This window comes from Schistocerca americana, chromosome 7 (assembly GCF_021461395.2).
Source record: "Schistocerca americana isolate TAMUIC-IGC-003095 chromosome 7, iqSchAmer2.1, whole genome shotgun sequence".
In the NCBI taxonomy this organism is placed as follows: domain Eukaryota; kingdom Metazoa; phylum Arthropoda; class Insecta; order Orthoptera; family Acrididae; genus Schistocerca; species Schistocerca americana.
The window spans coordinates 451988433-452007509 of NC_060125.1; the positions used below are offsets into that span (position 1 = coordinate 451988433).

Consider the following 19077-nt stretch of genomic DNA (forward strand, 5'->3'; position numbering starts at 1 on the left):
GTGCTGAGTTCGAATCTCAGTCGGTCGTAGGATATTTCCTGTCACTTGTCGCTTGTGTCACCTCTACCAACGATTTGCTAATATGTAAATTGCCGAACTACATCGTCTACGTGTATAGTGCCTCATTTATATAGACCACCCAGAATAATTTTTTGTCCAGAAGCAAAATAAAAATGTATGAAGCAAATTTTGTTGAGTTATCAGGGGTTCATTAATAAGTATGATTACTAAAATGACGGCAGTGCATGGATCAGTGAGCGGTAAGGTGCTAGGCCATAAAGTGTAAAATTCTGTCACAAATTTTATTCCCTTCGTAGACGTATGACCTTAAAAAAGATAGTTAACAAATGAATTTTAGACAAGTTAAAATCGACGTTAAATATGACTTCAAGGTTCAAATGGCTCTGAGCACTACGGGACTTAACATCTGAGGTCATCAGTCCCCTAGACTTAGAACTATATAAACCTAACTAGCCTAAGGACGTCACACACATCCATGCCCGAGGCAGGATTCGAACCTACGACCGTAGCAGTAGCACGATTCCGGACTGAAGCGCCTAGAACCGCTCGGCCGCAGCGGCCGGCCTGACTTCAAGGAAACAGAAAAATCAATATTTAACATCGAAGAAATTTCATGACAATAATTGAAAACTGCACTTTTACAGTTCACAAGTAAAGAGAAAATTTCAGTCATTAAAGAAGAGTCTCCTTGTCTGAAGTAAGCACGCCGATCCAATGGCTTGGGACTTCATTCCAAAACCACCACCAGAACCACTCCGTCTACAGGCCATAAGTGACCCATCTGGACCATCCGACCGCCGTGTCATCCCCAGAGGAGGATGCGGATAGCAGGGGCGTGGGGTCAGCACACCGCTCTCCCGGTCGTTATGATGATATTCTTGATCGAAGCCGCTACTATTCAGTCGAGTAGCTCCTCAATTAGCATCACGAGGCTGAGTGCACCCCGAAAAATGGCAACTGCTCATGGCGGCCTGGATGCTCACCCATGCAAGTGCCGACCACGCCCGACAGCGCTTAACTTCGGTTATCTCACGGGAACCGGGTATCCACTGCGGCAATGCCGTTGCCTTCATTCCAAAACGGCTTCTCAAATTTGATTACATAATTTACCAATTCAGTTACGAAAGCAACCAACACTAGCAGTCTAATTTACTGCAATATAAGAGAGAAGACTTACAAACATGCGATTTAAATCACTACGCAAAACTGGGACACACCCAGTAGATGCAAACGAGTAGCAATGAATATAAAATTTGTGCCGAAAACAATTACAACCTCTTAGTTACATCCACGCTCGATATACAAGCGCGCTGCACACGTACTTACATGAATAAGCAATAACGCCGGCCGGGATGGCCGAGCGGTTCTAGGCGCTTCAGTCCGGAACCGCGCGACTGCTGCGGTCGTAGGTTCGAATACTGCCTCAGGCATGGATGTGTGTGATGTCCTTAGGTTAGTTAGGTTTAAGTAGTTCTAAGTTCTAGGGGACTGATGACATCAGATGTTGAGTCCCATGGTGATCAGAGCCATTTGAACCATTTGAACCAATAAGCAATACTCGACACACAAATGACTATGTAAATTGCTTTGTATAGTAAAAAGTACAAATTAAAATGATTCATTATATGTAAAACTCAGACTCATATCAATTATCAGTGATACACTTGTCTCAAAACCGTTAAAAGAACTCATGAGCTTCCAAAGAAATATTCCTTAAAACAAGCTTGCACAAAATACAAGATTACTCTCTGTATGAACTTCTAACATGTTTCAGGAAGAGAAGTCAGCAACTTTCACTCATGTTCAGAAAGAACAGAACACCTTGAACGACTAGAGATAGGACATTCATAATCGCATGAGAGTACACTAGTATGTTCTGCAGAAATGATTGGCACTTGAACCATGCTAACCAGCAGGTTCAAGGTCAGCATCGATATCACGGCGCAACACCGCCTACAGGTAAAATGTGCCTGCGGCTCTCGTTGTCTCTATAAATCGAAGATAATGGACGAGCGTGACTTGAAAAGACGTGCAGAATGCCCCTCAGACGTATGAGCGAACCGCAAAGTCAAATCAGTGAGTTTGAAAGAGGGCGCATTATTGGCATTAGAGAATGTGATGCATCCATCCGGAAAACTGCTGCTCGTGTGGGATGGAGTGTTTCGGCAGTGCATCGGGTGTGTGCAGAATGGTTCACGGAAGGCCTAAGAACACGATGAGATGGGACACGTCGTTGCAGTACAGATCCCCGTCTTCCTCGACTCTGACGCAAAAGTGGAACAGTGGAACACATCGTACACTGCCAGGACTAACAGTCTGTCGTTGTTTGTTATGGCATGGTTTGCGTGTGCGTCGTCCACTTATCCGCCTACCTGTGAAAAATTTGCAGAAACATGTTAGACGGCAGTGGTGTATGGAACGACGTCGCTGGGGAGAGGAACGTGTTTTCGGACGAATTCAGATTCTGTTTGAAAATGACGTCCTCCTTTTGGTTCGCTGCAGACAGGGGGAGCGGCATCACAGTGAATATGTCCAAGAATTAAATATTTTGTCACTGATTATCAAAAGTAATTGAACATGATTATTGTTTATCACTTGAACCCTGAAAGCAACAGTTGATAATTGTATGTAGAATAAAAAAGGGAATAGCTGCTTTGTCTTTCTAGAATAGACCCCAAACTTTCATTTTTATTAATTCATGCATTCTAGGTACTTGACAGCAGCATTGTTAATGATTTTTGTTACGATCTGCACCTGATATTAGCTGCCTTACAGGGCTGGGTCACATTTATTTAAAATGCCAGTGTAACACCCTGGGCTTGAGAAGACAGTTTAGATGTTTTGTCCATTTGTGCACTAAGGAATAAGCTTAGTTTGCACACTTTGGTACACTCACTGTCCGGATACAATGCTCGGACATACGACAAGGTCTCTTTGCAGCATGCTTTCATAATTTGCAAGCTCCCTACTTTGCATAGCAATGCTAGGCCGCTGGCGAATCGGCTCATTGTTCATAACGTCGGCAATAAATTGTTATTTAACTTACATTGCTTTATTAAGGCAGCCTTCTGTGACATCTTGGTAGAACAATTGCATATTTAGGAGTGAAATGCAAACAAATGGTATTTTTTCACTAATTGGTGTTTTGTCAGGAACGGTCTTCAGTTGGTTAAACCCTTTCAGGTAACAACTGACTAGTGTTAAAAAAAACGTAGGTGTGCAAGACATCAAATCTCGAAAACTAAAGATATTACAGATACACAGAATGTTTGGTGATGACACAGGGCAGAAAATATCAAATCTAAATCGAGTGTACTGTTATTTGAATTCATTCTGTACTGCCTTAGTACTATTCATTCTGTAATTTGAAATGTAATACTCTTCTATACGAAAAATGTCATTAGGTTATTATCGCCCTGCATGTTATGTAACAACTGGTGTCATACTAGTGCGAAGAGCAACAATAAAAATCGTGTGTCATTCTGCATGTTGTGTTCAAAATTAGAGCCATTGCGATGGCGGATCTGAAATTGGCATCTCGTGTAGTGGTCGCAATTTACAATGTGGTATATCTAATCTCAACTTCTTTACCTGTAGATCTGGACCCCATCAGAGTAACTGTTGCAATGTATCTAATATACACCGCCCAGTCACGTCATTGTGACCAACTGTCGAACTCCTGAACAACCACCTTTTGCAGTGCAAACTACTGTGAGATGTGCAGGAAGAGGTCAGCTGGGGTGGCCGAGCGGTTCTAGGCGCTTCAGTCTGGAACCGCACGACCACTACGGTCGCAGGTTCGAATCCTGCCTCGGGCATGGTTGTGTGTGATGTTCTTAGGTTAGTTAGGTTTAAGTAGTTCTAAGTTCTAGGGGACTGATGACCTCAGATGTTAAGTCCCATAGTGCTCAGAGCCATTTGAACCATTTTTTGTACAGGAAGAGAGTCAATGAGATTCTGGAAGGCACCCACAGGGATGTTGGGCCATACTGACTTCTATATGGATCACACTTACGTGCTTGACAGACGGTGCTGCCACCAGCTGCACTAGGTATCTTGGTTGAGGATCCATGGCGCGATTAGCCCGATCGAGGGGGTTACATAGATTCACGATGGGGCTTAAATCTAGGGAATATGGAGAGAACAGTAATCTCATCCCGGTGCTCTTGAGACTAAGCTGTGAGCTGTGTGACACATAGCACTGTGCTGCTGGTAGAAGCCACTGTAAACTAAAAAAACCAAACTCCTCCCACACAGGCCATGAAGGCCCAAAGGTACCAACTGGCCGCTGTGTCATCCTCAGCCCACAGGCGTCACTGGATGTGGATATGGAGGGGCATGTGGTCAGCTCACCGCTCTCCCGGCCGTAGGTCAGTTTCCGAGACCGGAGCCGCTACTTCTCAATCAAGTAGCTCCTCAGTTTGCCTCACAAGGGCTGAGTGCACCCCGCTTGCCAACAGCGCTTGACAGACCGGATGGTCACCCATCCAAGTGCTAGCCCAGCCCGACAGTGCTTAATTTCGGTGATCTGACGGGAACCGGTGTTACCAGTGCGGCAAGGCCATTGGCTGAAGCCATTGTGCCGAGAGAAAAACAAACTGCTTGTAGAGGTGGACATGGTCGCCAAGGATAATGATACGTATGTTGATCCACTTTGCCTTCCAGAATGTGGAGATCAACCTGGGAATACCACGAAAATGTTCCCCAGACCATAACATCTCTCCTTCAGCCGTGACCCTTCCGACGATTGTTGCAGAGCCGTACACGCCAACTCCTGTCTGTCCAATGGAGCGTACAACGTGGCTCATCTGAAAAAACCACCTGTCGTCACTCAGTGGACGTCCAGTTGCGGTTGTTGTTGTTGTGGTCTTCAGTCCTGAGACTGGTTTGATGCAGCTCTCCATGCTACCCTATCCTGTGCAAGCTGCTTCATCTCCCAGTACCTACTGCAACCCACATCCTTTTGAATCTGCTTAGTGTATTCATCTATTGGTCTCCCTCTACGATTTTTACCGTCCACGCTGCCCTCAAATGCTAAATTTGTGATCCCTTGATGAATCAGAACATGTCCTACTAACCGGTCCCTTCTTTTTGTCAAGTTGTGCCACATACTCCTCTTCTCCCCAATTCTATTCAATACTTTATCATTAGTTATGTGATCTACCCATTTAATCTTCAGCATTCTTCTGTAGCACCACATTTCGAAAGCTTCTATTCTCTTCTTGTCCAAACTATTTATAGTCCATGTTTCACTTCCATACATGGCTACACTCCATACAAAAATACTTTCAGAAACGACTTCCTGACACTTAAATCTATACTCGATGTTAACAAATTTTTCTTCTTCAGAAACGCTTTCCATGCTATTGCCAGTCAACATTTTACATCTTCTCTACTTCGACCATCATCAGTTACGTTACTGCCATACAAATGCCAGCTTTCGCTGCCGCTGACCAGCAATCAGCATGGGTACATGGACCAGTAAGTCACTTGCTGGAGAGGCCCATACGCAGTAACGTTCTCTGAACGATCTTTGAGGAGACACTGCCGGTAGCCCCTTTGTTCATCTTAGCTGGCCAGTTGTCCAACAGTTGCTCGTCTATTCTCCTGTCCACAACTCTGCACCTGTCGTTCGTCCCTGTCATCCGTGGCCCATGGTGCACCGTAGTTGCCCCGGCACCAGTTTTGGTTGGCGCCATTTTACCATGTCCGGTATACTTCAACCACGGCGGCACAATCTTAGCCGTTTTGTAAATGCTTCCACCCTTGGCGAAAAGCCGAAGACCATACCGGCTGGACGTCAGATAAATCGCTCCGTTTCCGCATTAGTGTAAGGACACTGTTTTTCGCGTACCCCGACACGCTTTATACAAGGTGTTACAAAAAGGTACGGCCAAACTTTCAGGAAACATTCCTCACACACAAAGAAAGAAAATATGTTATGTGGACATGTGTCCGGAAACGCTTACTTTCCATGTTAGATCTCATTTTATTACTTCTCTTCAAATCACATTAATCATGGAATGGAAACACACAGCAACAGAACGTACCAGCGTGACTTCAAACACTTTGTTACAGGAAATGTTCAAAATGTCCTCCGTTAGCGAGGATACGTGCATCCACACTCCGTCGCATGGAATCCCTGATGCGCTGATGCAGCCCTGGAGAATGGCGTATTGTATCACAGCCGTCTACAATACGAGCACGAAGAGTCTATACATTTGGTACAAGGGTTGCGTAGATAAGAGCTTTCAAATGCCCCCATAAATTAAAGTCAAGAGGGTTGAAGTCAGGAGAGCGTGGAGGCCATGGAATTGGTCCGCCTCTATCAATCCATCGGTCACCGAATCTGTTGTTGAGAAGCGTACGAACACTTCGACTGAAATGTGCAGGAGCTCCATCGTGCATGAACCACATGTTGTGTCGTACTTGTAAAGGCACATGTTCTAGCAGCACAGGTAGAGTATCCCGTATGAAATCGTGATAACGTGCTCCATTGAGTAGGTGGAAGAACGAAACTAAAATGAGCTCTAACATGGAAATTAAGCGTTTCCGGACACATGTCCACATACATCTTTTCTTTATTTGTGTGTGAGGAATGTTTTCTGAAAGTTTGGTCGTACCTTTTTGTAACACCCTGTATACGCTCCACCTCTAGTACTGGCACCTGCCATCTGTAAATGGCTATTGGACGTTAACATCGAGCATAGGCTGTGGTCACACTGATGTTACTGAACAGTGTATAGCTCTAGTGATGATTACTTGATCTGACATTTTCTTTTTACGTTGTTATGCTGTGCTCGAAAAGGAAGGAGGGTTAAGCAAATCGTAGAGCTGAGTCCCACCACGTGCTTAGATGGCTATGCTGCCTCTTTGCATACGCTGCACGTCGCTGCCCGATTTCCATAAAGTTACTGTTTGCAGTATTTCTGTAGCCCGTGACCTCGTCGTCAGTGACATGAAGCAGGAAAAAACCCAGCCCGTAAATATGCTGCTGCCTGTGTCAATGCGCCAGTTCAGCGCCGTTCCCTAGGCTATCTTTCATATTATATTCCCAGCCTAGCAGACGACCTCGCCTTCGTCGCAGGAGAAACGAGTATACGACGTTGCGCACTAACAAGAGGTAAAGTTCACAACCTGTATAAGTCGAAGCCGAGAAAAGTTCGCTTTGCATTTAAAGAAGCAGGTTGAAATGTCGGACGTAGATACAGAATGGAAGACAGGATAGAATATATGATGACAGTGGCTAGCTGGCTGCTAAATGAAATTATAAAATAAATGGTTCCGGAGAAGAGGGTAAAACGTGTAGCTTCATCGTTTGGACTGTATGACAGTACCCGTTACTTTCTTCATAATTTTCTGTTGTTCCTTTCTCTTCCTGCGTTCCTCATAAACTGCTGAGAAGTTAGACTTTGAGTTAAGACACACAGAAATTTTTCGTGAATATTGATAGATTTTTAAATTTTTTCTTCAAATGTCACAACATAGGCATGTTGTAGCAGGACTCCGTAGACTAATTTGAATGCAACATTACAGGATGGTTTATTGTGTGGCAAGGTACCACTTCTAATCCGTCCTTTACGTGTTATACATATAGGTGGCGCATATAACTTACATAGTAATTCATTATGGATCATATATTTTTAAACAGACTGCTGATTGGTTTGGTGTGTTCCCTTATGACTTTCTGTCCTGTTTCAATCCCTCCCTCTTTTTGTAGCACCTACAGCAGACGATCTCGAATCTTTTGTTACATATATTGCAGCCTCTGTGTTCCCTTACAGCTTTCACTATCTGCAGCTTCCCGTAGTGCCGTGGAAGTTATTTCCTGATGTTTATTATATTTTCTGTCGTCCTTTCCATCTTCTAGTAAGTGTTTTTACAAGTTCCTTTGTTCGCCGATTCTGTGGAGAACTTCATTTCATCAGCCCATCTATTTTTCAAGATCCCTCTATAGCAGTACATCTAAAACGCTTCGGTTCACTTTTTTTTACGGTTCTTTCACAGTCTACGATTCACTTCCATACATCTCCGTGTTCCAGATGTAAATTCCCAGAAATTTCTTCCTCAAATTGACGCGTGCCATGCATAGTACGGCTGTCTTGGTACCGATCTAAATTCTAAAGCATAAAATGCATGGACTGATAGTGGGGCGAGAACTATAACAGTAACATATAATTAAAAAGCCACATATAACTAGTAATAAGGGGACGATAAACCTCGCAACGTATAGTCCCAAAACACATCTACACAGCTGGTTAAAGTACCACCACATATGTGTAAATGTAAAAATGTTGGGGAAAATTGTAACAGTCAAAGAGCGTACAATGAAAGTATCATAAAGTACCATCGATATACAGTTTCAAAGTACATCTTTCGTTGTATATTAATAGTTACGTTTAAGACGGGAGAGCGTATCATATTATCAATTACTAAACGGAATCACACCCACACAGGCTAAGGCGTAGAAATCTTTTGTACGAAAATCAGAACGTAATTCAGAAACAGAACACGAAAACTTCTAAAATATACATTCGTTGCAATTGCAATAACTGACGTACACAGTGCTGCTTCTCAAAATTAATAACTTCGTAAATGATCTTCAGATATAAATGAAATTATATGTATACCTCTAGTGTTAAACATAAAGTTTTTCTGATGACATTAAAAGGAAGCTGATAACAACAGCAAAGTACATCGTAGTAGTGAACTGAAGTACCAGAAAGTAAGTCCGAGTAAAATAACATTTTCTCAGTCACCATGAATAATGATAGTACGTCAGTGTAGAAAGCAATTCAGATAAAATCATAACAGTGGAATAAAAGTGAAATGTATAACACTAAGAAGCTTAAAGTGCTAAGCAGCTCTGTAAATGATACGTGTAGTTACATGGCACAAGTATGTATTTATGGGAATTGCCTTTATTCCTTTTCGTGATTTCAGATTCTCATCGACCATTAGTTCATTAGGAATTGAGGGCTAACATTCATGGCACGCGTCCGAAATGTTAGCCAGAAACTATGGAAAACCGAAAATCATTGTCGGATCAACATTCAACTACATTAGCGGACAAACATTCAAACCGTTTTATTTCTGATTATGAATCTAGAGCTTTCACAGCGGCATTGCCTCGTTTTGTTCAAACTGATGCACGTTATACTAAATTAATTTATGCAGAGGTAGTCTTGTCTATCGCAGCATTTTGCTTTTCGATCCTAGAGAAGATTTTAAGGACGAGTTCTTTTCCTTTTTTTGGAAGGGATGGAGGCAAAATTCGTCGTTGAGGTTCTGAAAGAAAACATCGCGACGGAAAACGTCAGATAAGATGATGAAAGCAGAGTTTGAGAGCAGTTCCTTCTGAAATTAAGATGGTCTAAGCAGAGTTTGAAAGCAGTTCCTTCTGAAATTAAGATGGTGAATGCGGAGTTTGAAAGCAGTTCCTTCGAAATTAAAATGATAAAAGCAGAGTTTGAAAGCAGTTCGTTCTGAAATTAAGATGATGAAAACAGAGTTGGATAGCAGTTCCTTCCGAAATGGAATACTACACGCAGATTGACTGCTCTATTGAGTACCTAAGGGGACGGTAGTGTCTGTGTAGCATCTCCCCCCCCCCCCCCCCCCCCCGGACGCCACTCCCCCTCTTCCCAGTCCTCAACACACACACACACACACACACACACACACACACACTAGCGACAATCTCAGCAATCCGTCGCTAGATGGTGCGACATGTACATACGTTAATTCGCAGATCACAGCGATCGATGTGTGATCGCTCGAAATTCCGATGCCATCTGGGGTGGTTTGTCTATTTACTAAGCGTCGTTGTTTTGTTTCACTATTCTCAAGTGGAGGAAGGACTTTACGATGGAATTTACAGTTATTTAAGGAGCACAAAGTATTCTGCAAAGTTAATTTGAACACGTAGCTGCAGCTTGTAAGAAGAAGGAACAGAAACATAAAAACACTGACATCTTCAGCTTCTGCAGTAATAGCATTTTTATGCTTGTGCTGTAGAATAGAAATTCATGGAAAGTTTAGACCAACAGTTGCAGTACTCAGAGGTACTGATATTGAATCAGTTATGAACCATCTTAAGATATTATAATTGTTTTTAACTTTTAAACGAAATGAGGTGATACTAAGTGTTTATTTTAATTTAAATGTTCAGCTCAAGTCTCCAAACAGGCCCAACGGTACCGACCGACTGAAGTATCTTCCTCAGCCGATAGGCATCACTGAATGCGCATGTGGAAGGGCATTGGCCAGCACATTGGTCTCCTGGCCGTTGTCAGATTTCATAACCGGAGCCGCTACTTCTCAGTCAAGTAACTCCTCAATTAGCTTCACAAGTGCTGAGTGAACCCCGCTTGCCAACGGCACTCGGAAGACTCGGATGGTCACCCATCCATGTGCTAACAAATTGGAAATTTGTGGTAAGGTCTTATGGGACCAAACTGCTGAAGTTTTCGGTCCCTAAGCTTACCTACTACTTAATCCAACTTAAACTAACGCTAAGGACAACACACACACACACTCACACACACACACACACACACACACACACACACACACCCATGCCCGAGGGAGGACTCGAACCTCCGACGGGGGAAGCCGCGCGGACCGTGACAAGGCGCCTAAGACCGCACGGCTATCCCGCGCGACCAAGTGCTAACAGCAAGCACTACAGCTCTTTACTTTCGTGATCTGCAGGAACTGTGGCCGAGCGGTACTAGGCGCTTCAGTCCGGAACCACACGGTTGCTACGGTCGCAAGTTCGAATCCTACCTCGGGCATTGATGTGTGTGATGTCCTTAGGTTAGTTAGGTTTAAGTAGTTCTAAGTCTAGGGGAATGATGACCTCAGATGTTAAGTCCCATAGTGCTTAGAGCCATTTGAACCATTTTGCAGGAACTGGTGTTACTACTGCGGCAAGGCAGTTGTGATTTAAATGATCATGGAGTACTAATCCTACAGCCACACTTCGGTCTCTTGTGATTTCATGTGGCGTAATTTCCCTCACACAATTTGTAACAAAGGTTATAGAAACAAGCAGGGCACATACTGAAAATATTTCTGTAGACACAGCGAGACTACAAAATTGTAATTCTTGCAGGTTATCCATAAGCTAATAAACTAAAAAGAAAGTGAGGATTTTAAGATGCATTTTTGAATTACAGATACAAAATATTTATACAGGGTGTTCAAAAAGTCTCTCCGCAGTGCCATATGATTGTTAGCCGCGCGTGCCGTATGCCACAGTGAAATACAAGTTATTAATTTATTTTATATTCATTTTTACTTACAAATTTTCACATAATGGAATGTCGGGAGAGTCCACTTGAAGGGAAGTAACCCAGGCAAGCGAACAATTATACGGCACGCGTGGCTAACAATCACACGGCACTGAGGAGAGACTTTTTGAACACCCGTTACAACCTGTTTGACCTCGATGGAAAAATGTTCCCAGGAAAAGCGTTTCAAAATAAGATTAATACATTTCAATTCCTGTCCTTTTTTTTTTTTTTTGCTTCTATTAGCAGACTTACGGAGATGAATTGCCACATCTGCTGAACATAGCAATTAATTTTCCATAGAATATCTTTACAACACAGTGGCATTCGAAATACTGGTTGAAATTCGCGGGATCGAAGCGGGCAGTAGATTGCAGGCGATATCGCCAGATAACCGTAGCTCACGTTTCGGCTGCTTAAGACATAACATCTACAGTTTGAAGGGGAGGGGGACGGGAGAAGCATTCAAGCATTCAGATACACGGCTCTTGGCCTGCCCTCATTTTTACTCAAACTAAGCACATAGTTGCGATAACTTACGTAAACATTCAGATTTGATACACAGTTTTTGCTATTCGTGTTGGTAGATAGAATCGTCATCCTTTCTGTAAAGTGGGAAGGTGAAAATTTAGGAAATCATGTTGGCGATGCCGCATCCTTCGAGTACCGGTGTGACTAAGACAGATGCATCTAAACTGTGCACGATTCAAATCCCCGTACGGTCATCCAGATTTAGGTTTTCCGTAGAGTCCCTAAACCCCTTCGGGTGCTTCAGCAAGGCCGATTTCCTTCCCGTCCTGACAAAATGCGAGCTTGTGCTTTGTCTCTAATGAAGTTTTTATCGACGGAACGTTAAACATAGATCTCCACTTTTTCTCTACACGCTGCTATCCACTGAGATAGCAAATTTAAAACATCAGAGAACGGCACGGGTACAAATTCCAGTCAGGACACTCAGTCGAAATTTCTCTCAAATATCCGATCATGTTCACCTTTATAAATGTAGTCCGCCGTGGAAAGCCTACAATGAAAAAGAATCTCGTGAGCATACTTGAATCAGGCGCAGAATATTTGGAAAATCTCAAAGTGTGCTTAAGATTCGAAGCTGTCGAGCTGTTGGTCAAAACCATGTTGGTATACAGTGCACAGCTCGTGTTAACATGTACACCGTTACGTGTGCACTTTGGTAATAGAAGCAGTAGTAGGCTTGAACACATGCATACTCTAGACACGCACTCGCCTGTAAAACTTCCTGTCACGCACGTAATGCGAACATTAGTATGTAAACATCGCTGTCTAACACGGCGGCGCGGCTGTAGAATTTAAGATCTGTGTAACGGAAGAGCGTGATGTACACACCGATCTCGTCATCCTGAACATTCCACGTGATCAATAACCTCTCTGGGTACTTATGAGCGAGATTTTCATGGAATGCTAGGTACCTGGTAATTAACGATTCTTGTATCATAAAAAGTATCAGTGATTGATGAACTATCACTTTTTTAAATCACTGCAAGATACGATTTCCATCAAGGTGAACTGTCAGCACGCCCTCCTCGCAAATGGAATGCCCTGTAAGAGCAAAAACTTATCCGAATGGGACGGAAATCGGAAGATGAGATATACATCTATAGACAAACAAATGATTACAGTTTCAGAAAATTTGGATGATTTATCCAAGAGAAAGAGCTTCACAAATTGAGTCAATAACGCGTTGATCCACTTATAGTCCTTATACAAGCAGCTATCCGGCTTGGCATTCGTTGACAGCGTTATTGGATATCCTCCTGAGGGATATCGTGCCAATTTCTGTCCAACTGCCGGCCGTTGTGGCTGCGCGACCGCTACGGTCGCAGGTTCGAATCCTGCCTCGGGCTTGGATGTGTGTGATGTCCTTAGGTTAGTTAGGTTTAAGTACTTCTAAGTCCTAGGGGACTGGTGACCTCCGATGTTAATTCCCTTAGTTTTCAGAGCCATGTGAACTATCTGTCGAAATACCGAGCTGGTTGCCGGCCCGCAATGCTCCAAACGTTTTCAGTTGCAGAGAAATCTGGCCACTTTGCTGACCAATGTAAGGTTTGGCAATCACGAAGACAAGCAGTAGAAGCTCTCACCGTGTGCGGGCGCACATTATCTTGCTGAGCCCAGGATGGCTTGCTGAGGACAACAGAAGGGCCGTGGACTATCGTTCAGGTACCGCTGTGCTATAAGACTGCCGCAGATGACAACCAAAGGCGTCTGCTATGAAAATAAGTGGCACTCCGGACCATCACTGCTGCTTGGCGGGCCATAAGATGGACGACAGGCTGGTATCCGACCGTTGTCCAGGACATCTCCAGATACGTTTTCGGCATGGAATCTCATTGATTGGAGCAGAATTGTCTTCATTGACGATTCCCGCTACGAACTGAGCTGTGACGACCAGCGAAGACGTGTCTGGAGACACCCTGGACTGCTGCTGGATACCACCCTGACTGTCGCCCTTCATAAGGTCCGACAATCAAGAGTGTTGGTCTGGGGTGTCATTTCTTTTTACAGCAGGACCCCTTTTGTTGTCATCCTAGGAACCCTTACAGCACAGCGGTACATCGACGATACTGTACGCCCCATTTTGTTGCCCTTCATGGCAAGCCATCGTAGGCTTACACTTCAGCAAGATATTGCCCGCAAGTATAAGTTTCTACAGTTTCTACTGCTTGTTTTCGTACTTGCCAAACTCTACCTCGGCCAGCGAGGTCGCCGGATGTCTCCCTAACTGAGAACGTGCGGCGCATTACGGGCAGCATACTATAACCATTTCGATATTTTGACGATCAAGTGCACCAATTCGACATAAATTGGCACGATACCTCTCAGACGAACATCCAACAACTCTTTCAATCAATGCCGAATCGAATAACTACTTGCATAGGGGCAGAGACGAACCTTCGCGTTATTGACTTGCTCAATTTATAAAGCTCTTTCTCTGGAACAAATCCTCCAATTTTTCTGAAGTTGTAATCATTTGTTTGGCTGTTCATTACATCACATCTACCGACTACGGTCCCATTCGGAAAATTCCTTCGTGATGCGTAGTTTCTTTGTTATGGCTTCAAATGGCTTTGAGCACTATGGGACTTACCTTCTGAGGTCATCAGTCCCCTAGAACTTAGAACTACTTAAACCTAACTAACCTAAGGATATCACACACATCCATGCTCGAGGCAGGATTCGAACCTGCGACAGTAGCGGTCGTGCGGCTCCAGACTGAAGCGCCTACGATCGCTCTACCACAACGGCCGGCCTTTGTTAAGTTTGGGGAAGGAAATTGGCTTGTCTTTTCGAAGGAACTATCCCGTCTTTGCCTGGAGCGGTTTAGGGAAATCGCTGAAAACCTGAAACTGTATGGCCGGAGGCGGATTTGAACCACCGTTCTCCGGAATGCAAAATCTAGTTTACTGACCACTGTGCCATTTCGCTCGAAACATGACATCGCGGAAGTCGGCCAACTGACTTAGTGGGAGGCGGGTGCTCTATGGAGCAGAGGTGGTGCTTCGAAGTGTGTTTATAAAGGCAGTACTCAGTGATATTGGTAACCCAATTTTGTTTTCAAGTACGGGAACTCTTTATTAATCAGAGACTGTGTTCCCAAGCGCAGGCGTGAAATAACAGTTTTCTTCACCAGTGGTGCCGTTTATCATGTATGCGCATGCTCATTAGGCGGAATTAGGTTATCGAGGCAAGCTTACAGCTGGACCGTGGTATTTAGTGAACGAGACTAACTTGGTGAGGTCTTACTTAAATTCTAGGTCCTTTACGCGTGATTGTTTTGACTTTGAACCGTTTTCCTGTTTTGTTTCTTCTAGAGGTTAGCGTCGGAATTAACTAGCAACCATTCGAGGCGATCTTTGGACTGTTGGCGGTGGATATTTACCATCCCAGCGATCGGATCCAGGAAGCTATCTGAAATTAGCTAGGTTACAATTGGGCATTTATTAGCGGTATAGAAGTAGCGACAGTTTTACTCTGTTTTGTGTGTCAAAGCGAGGCTGGCGACCGTTATTAATACTTATTTAATAGTATAGCAATGCAGAGGCTTAAACTGCGTCCTCAATATGCGTTTCTGAGTATATCAGCGGAGAACTGCTTCGCATAATTTTCTTCGCGTGTGGCACATTATTAAGACAGCATAAATTTTATTTGCCGTTGTTACTGGGACTCGCGCGACGCCATTAAATCTCCAAGATAGAGACTAAAGGATTGCTGTAAAGTGTTTATATTATTTTGGCCGACCCTTATATACACAAAATATGTTACATCGTTTCCCGTAGACCAACTGCAATTATCATAAGGGCATAACTAGAAAAATTCTAGTATATATGTAGGCATTTCGATAATCGAACTTTCTGTGTACCAGCAGCTATTGGAACAAAACGGAGAAAAACAATTACAATATCTCAAAAACTGCTCTGAAGATGCACAACTCAGTCTGTGGCAGAGGGTTCATAGAGCCACTTTCAGACACTCTCGAATAGCAGGTGGTAAAAGTGATCATTTAAATCTTTCCCTTCGAAACTGATTTATCTTATATTAACGAGGTGGCCATTTTTCCTTATGTAGATGGGAATCAACAAAATGCGTTCACATTTTGAAGAGAAAGTTGATGACGCGAATTTAAAAGACCTCTTCGCTGTGAAAAACATATCCGTGACACTTTTTGCCCCTATTTAGCGATAGTACGAAAGGAAATGCTCTTCTTTGAATTTTCTCTGTTTCCTTCAACAATCTTATTTGGCCCGGCCGGAGTGGGCGAGCGGTTCTAGGCGCTACAGTCCTGAACCGCGCGACCCTTAGGTTAGTTAGTTTTAAGTAGTTCTACGTTCTAGGGGACTGATGACCTCAGAAGTTAAGTCCCGTAGTGCTAAGAGCCAATCTTATTTGGTAAAGACGTCCCACACACGCAGAAAAGAAAAGCGTAGCGTAGACAGTCTCCTTAATAGATTCGTTGTATCTTCTATGTTTTCTATCATTAAATCGCAGTCTTTATTTCGACTTCCCGACAACATTTTCCATTGATGGTTCCAGTTTAAGCTGTCGGCAACCGTAATTGCTAGGCATTTCGCTCTATCGGCTATCGACGGCTTTCAAGGTTGTGTGATTTTCGTGTTACTGAAATTTAACGAAACTTTTTAGTGCTAATGTAGAGGACATTACACTTTCAATTATTCAGAGTCAACTGAATGTTTTTACACCATTTTGGTATCTTGCCTAAATGTTTTTGTAATTTCAATTTGTTTTATTTTTCCGAGGTACGCTTACAAGAAGTTCAACAACATTTTTCACGAGACGCGTTCCACTTTTCCTATCAGAGTAAAACAGTTTTTATTTATAAATTTGGCTTGTAACATATTCTGAAATCCACCAATTTTTTCCCTCGTTGTTAATGGAAATCTGAAACTGAAAAAAATTGATTATACTTTCACTTTTCGTGATATTTCGGTTTTTACGAACCTGTTTTTTTTTCTTTTGATGCATTTGCGTTTCTTTTCACTTCACTTTTATAAAGCTTTATAAAAATGCCAACCCCGAGGACGCACTTGCTTTTGCACTTTCGTACTCATTTGTGGATTGTTGGTTTGTGTAGTACGAGGGGGTAGAGTAAAAGCGAGAGACATTGAGAGGGGGCAGAGGAGGAAAGGGAGAGAGATGGAGAAAAGTCGGGAGACAGAGAGATATGACAGTGAGAGGAGGGGGGAGCAGAGAGGTGGGCGGGGGGGGGGGGGGAGGCGGAGGATGAATGAGGGTGGCTGTGTTATAGTGAAAGTAACAAAAAAGAGACGATAGCGATGAATGAAAACTGAGGGGAGCGGGTAGTCAGTGGGTGACTTAGGTCTTATACTATGTGATCCATTACTTTAAAAAAGTGTGTTATTTGCCAGGTTGGTCTGATCATTTACGATTTGTTTCTTTTCTGTTATGGTTTTACGAATATGGTTAATTTATTGTAGGGTGAGAAGGTGCTTTTTGTTGTTTACAGTTATGTTTACCGTTCCCTGTTTGTGTTAATTATACACCGGAGATAGTGTAACTGTTTGGCAAAAGTAGAGTGATCTGTAATTAGTTTTTATTTCTTTACGGCTTTCGTAGATGGTGAACGACATCATCATCTGCCCACAGTGGAAGAAATGGTGTCCTAAATGGTTTATACAGATCAGAATGCAAAAAAATGCTGAATAATTGTTGGAAAGGTAGAAAATTTTAGTGACTGGCGATAAATAACAAAGCGATTCTCACTGGGGTCAATTTTGGGTGCGCTCCTATTCCATCATTACGTGAAAGACCTTCCAAATAACATTCAGCGAGCTGAATTGGTACCTTTCGGAGAGAATAGTAGTGTTCCAATAAATGCCATTACGAAGAAAGCAACGGAAGAGATTGTTAATAATTTTTTAAAATAAGTTTGAAGTTTTCTCTAAAACACTCTCCTTAAATTTGAGGAAACACACTATATTCAGTTCTATAAACAGCTAGCCGTACCAACAATTGATGTTGCACATGAACAGGGTTAGGTAAGTAGGATGGAATGCCCCAACTTTTTGTGTGTACATAATGATGAAAACTTGAACTGGGAGAAGCTTATTATTGGGCTTCTCAAACAATTAAGTTTAACTAATTTTGCTCTTCGTATAACTGCCAGTCCTTGGAAACAAACGTATCAATCTCCTGACATTTTTTGCACATTCCGACTCAGCAATGTCTTATGGAATAATTTTTTGGGGAAACTCAAGAAGCAAAAAGAATAATACTTCTTCAAGTATCTCTTCAAGTAGCAACGCATTTTAACTGCACCGTCACAATACACATGTTCGCTAGTGAAATTAATTATAAATAACCAATGACGATTTGAGGAGAATAGTGGTATCCATATCTGTAACACCAGAGAGAGCTGTCAGTGGCTCAGAAACGAGTTCAATACGTAGCAACAAAAACCTTTGGTCATTTGTCCAATATCATAAAATATCTGAGAGGCAGCAAAGCACGTTTTAAATATAACCTAAAATCATTTCTGATGGATACGTCCGTCCATTCAGTGAACGAATTTTTATTTGAAATCTTGTAGCCTGATAAAAAAAATTGAAAAAAAGAACTAGTTGTTAAGTGTAGTGGCATGAGTAGGACCGAGAAATTATGTGTTAATTAACGTTAACACTAATCGTGTGTACATATCATGTGAAACGTACGCTTAGAAAAATTTATGAATGACTGTGCTGATAATGTAAGAGGTTTATTTGCTGTCCGCAGCTCGTGGTCGTGCGCTAGCGTTCTCGCTTCCCGCGCCCGGGTTCCCGGGTTCGATTCCCGGCGGGGTCAGGGATTTTCTCTGCCTCGTGATGACTGGGTGTTGTGTGATGTCCTTAGGTTAGTTAGGTTTAAGTAGTTCTAAGTTCTAGGGGACTGATGACCATAGATGTTAAGTGCCATAGTGCTAAGAGCCATATGAGCCATTATTTGCTTTTCAAACAGCTGAGCAAAACTGAACGTACTCAGACATTACTCTCTTTACTTATTATGATCAACACTAAACTGACACACAATATTTTTAGCGCAACGCAATCTGACTTTTAATAATCCCTACAAAAGAATGGCCCTGACTAACAATAACCTATAACTTTCATGAATCACTTACCTCACAAAAATCTTCGTTACTCAAACTACTGCAATACAGCGAGCGCCAATACTGCCAGCTAAATAAAAGATTCTAACTACTGAAGTCACTAACTAC

The 19077-nt window shown here is 42.8% G+C and overlaps 1 protein-coding gene and 1 pseudogene across 1 annotated transcript in view; one reads left to right on the plus strand and one right to left on the minus strand.

Moving 5' to 3' along the window:
* The window catches only part of LOC124622999 (ras association domain-containing protein 10-like), a 1089376-nt gene that overhangs the window by 454429 nt on the left and 615870 nt on the right, over window positions 1–19077 (plus strand). The gene's annotated exons all lie outside the window — the stretch shown is intronic.
* Window positions 4473–4590, minus strand: LOC124623338 (annotated as a pseudogene).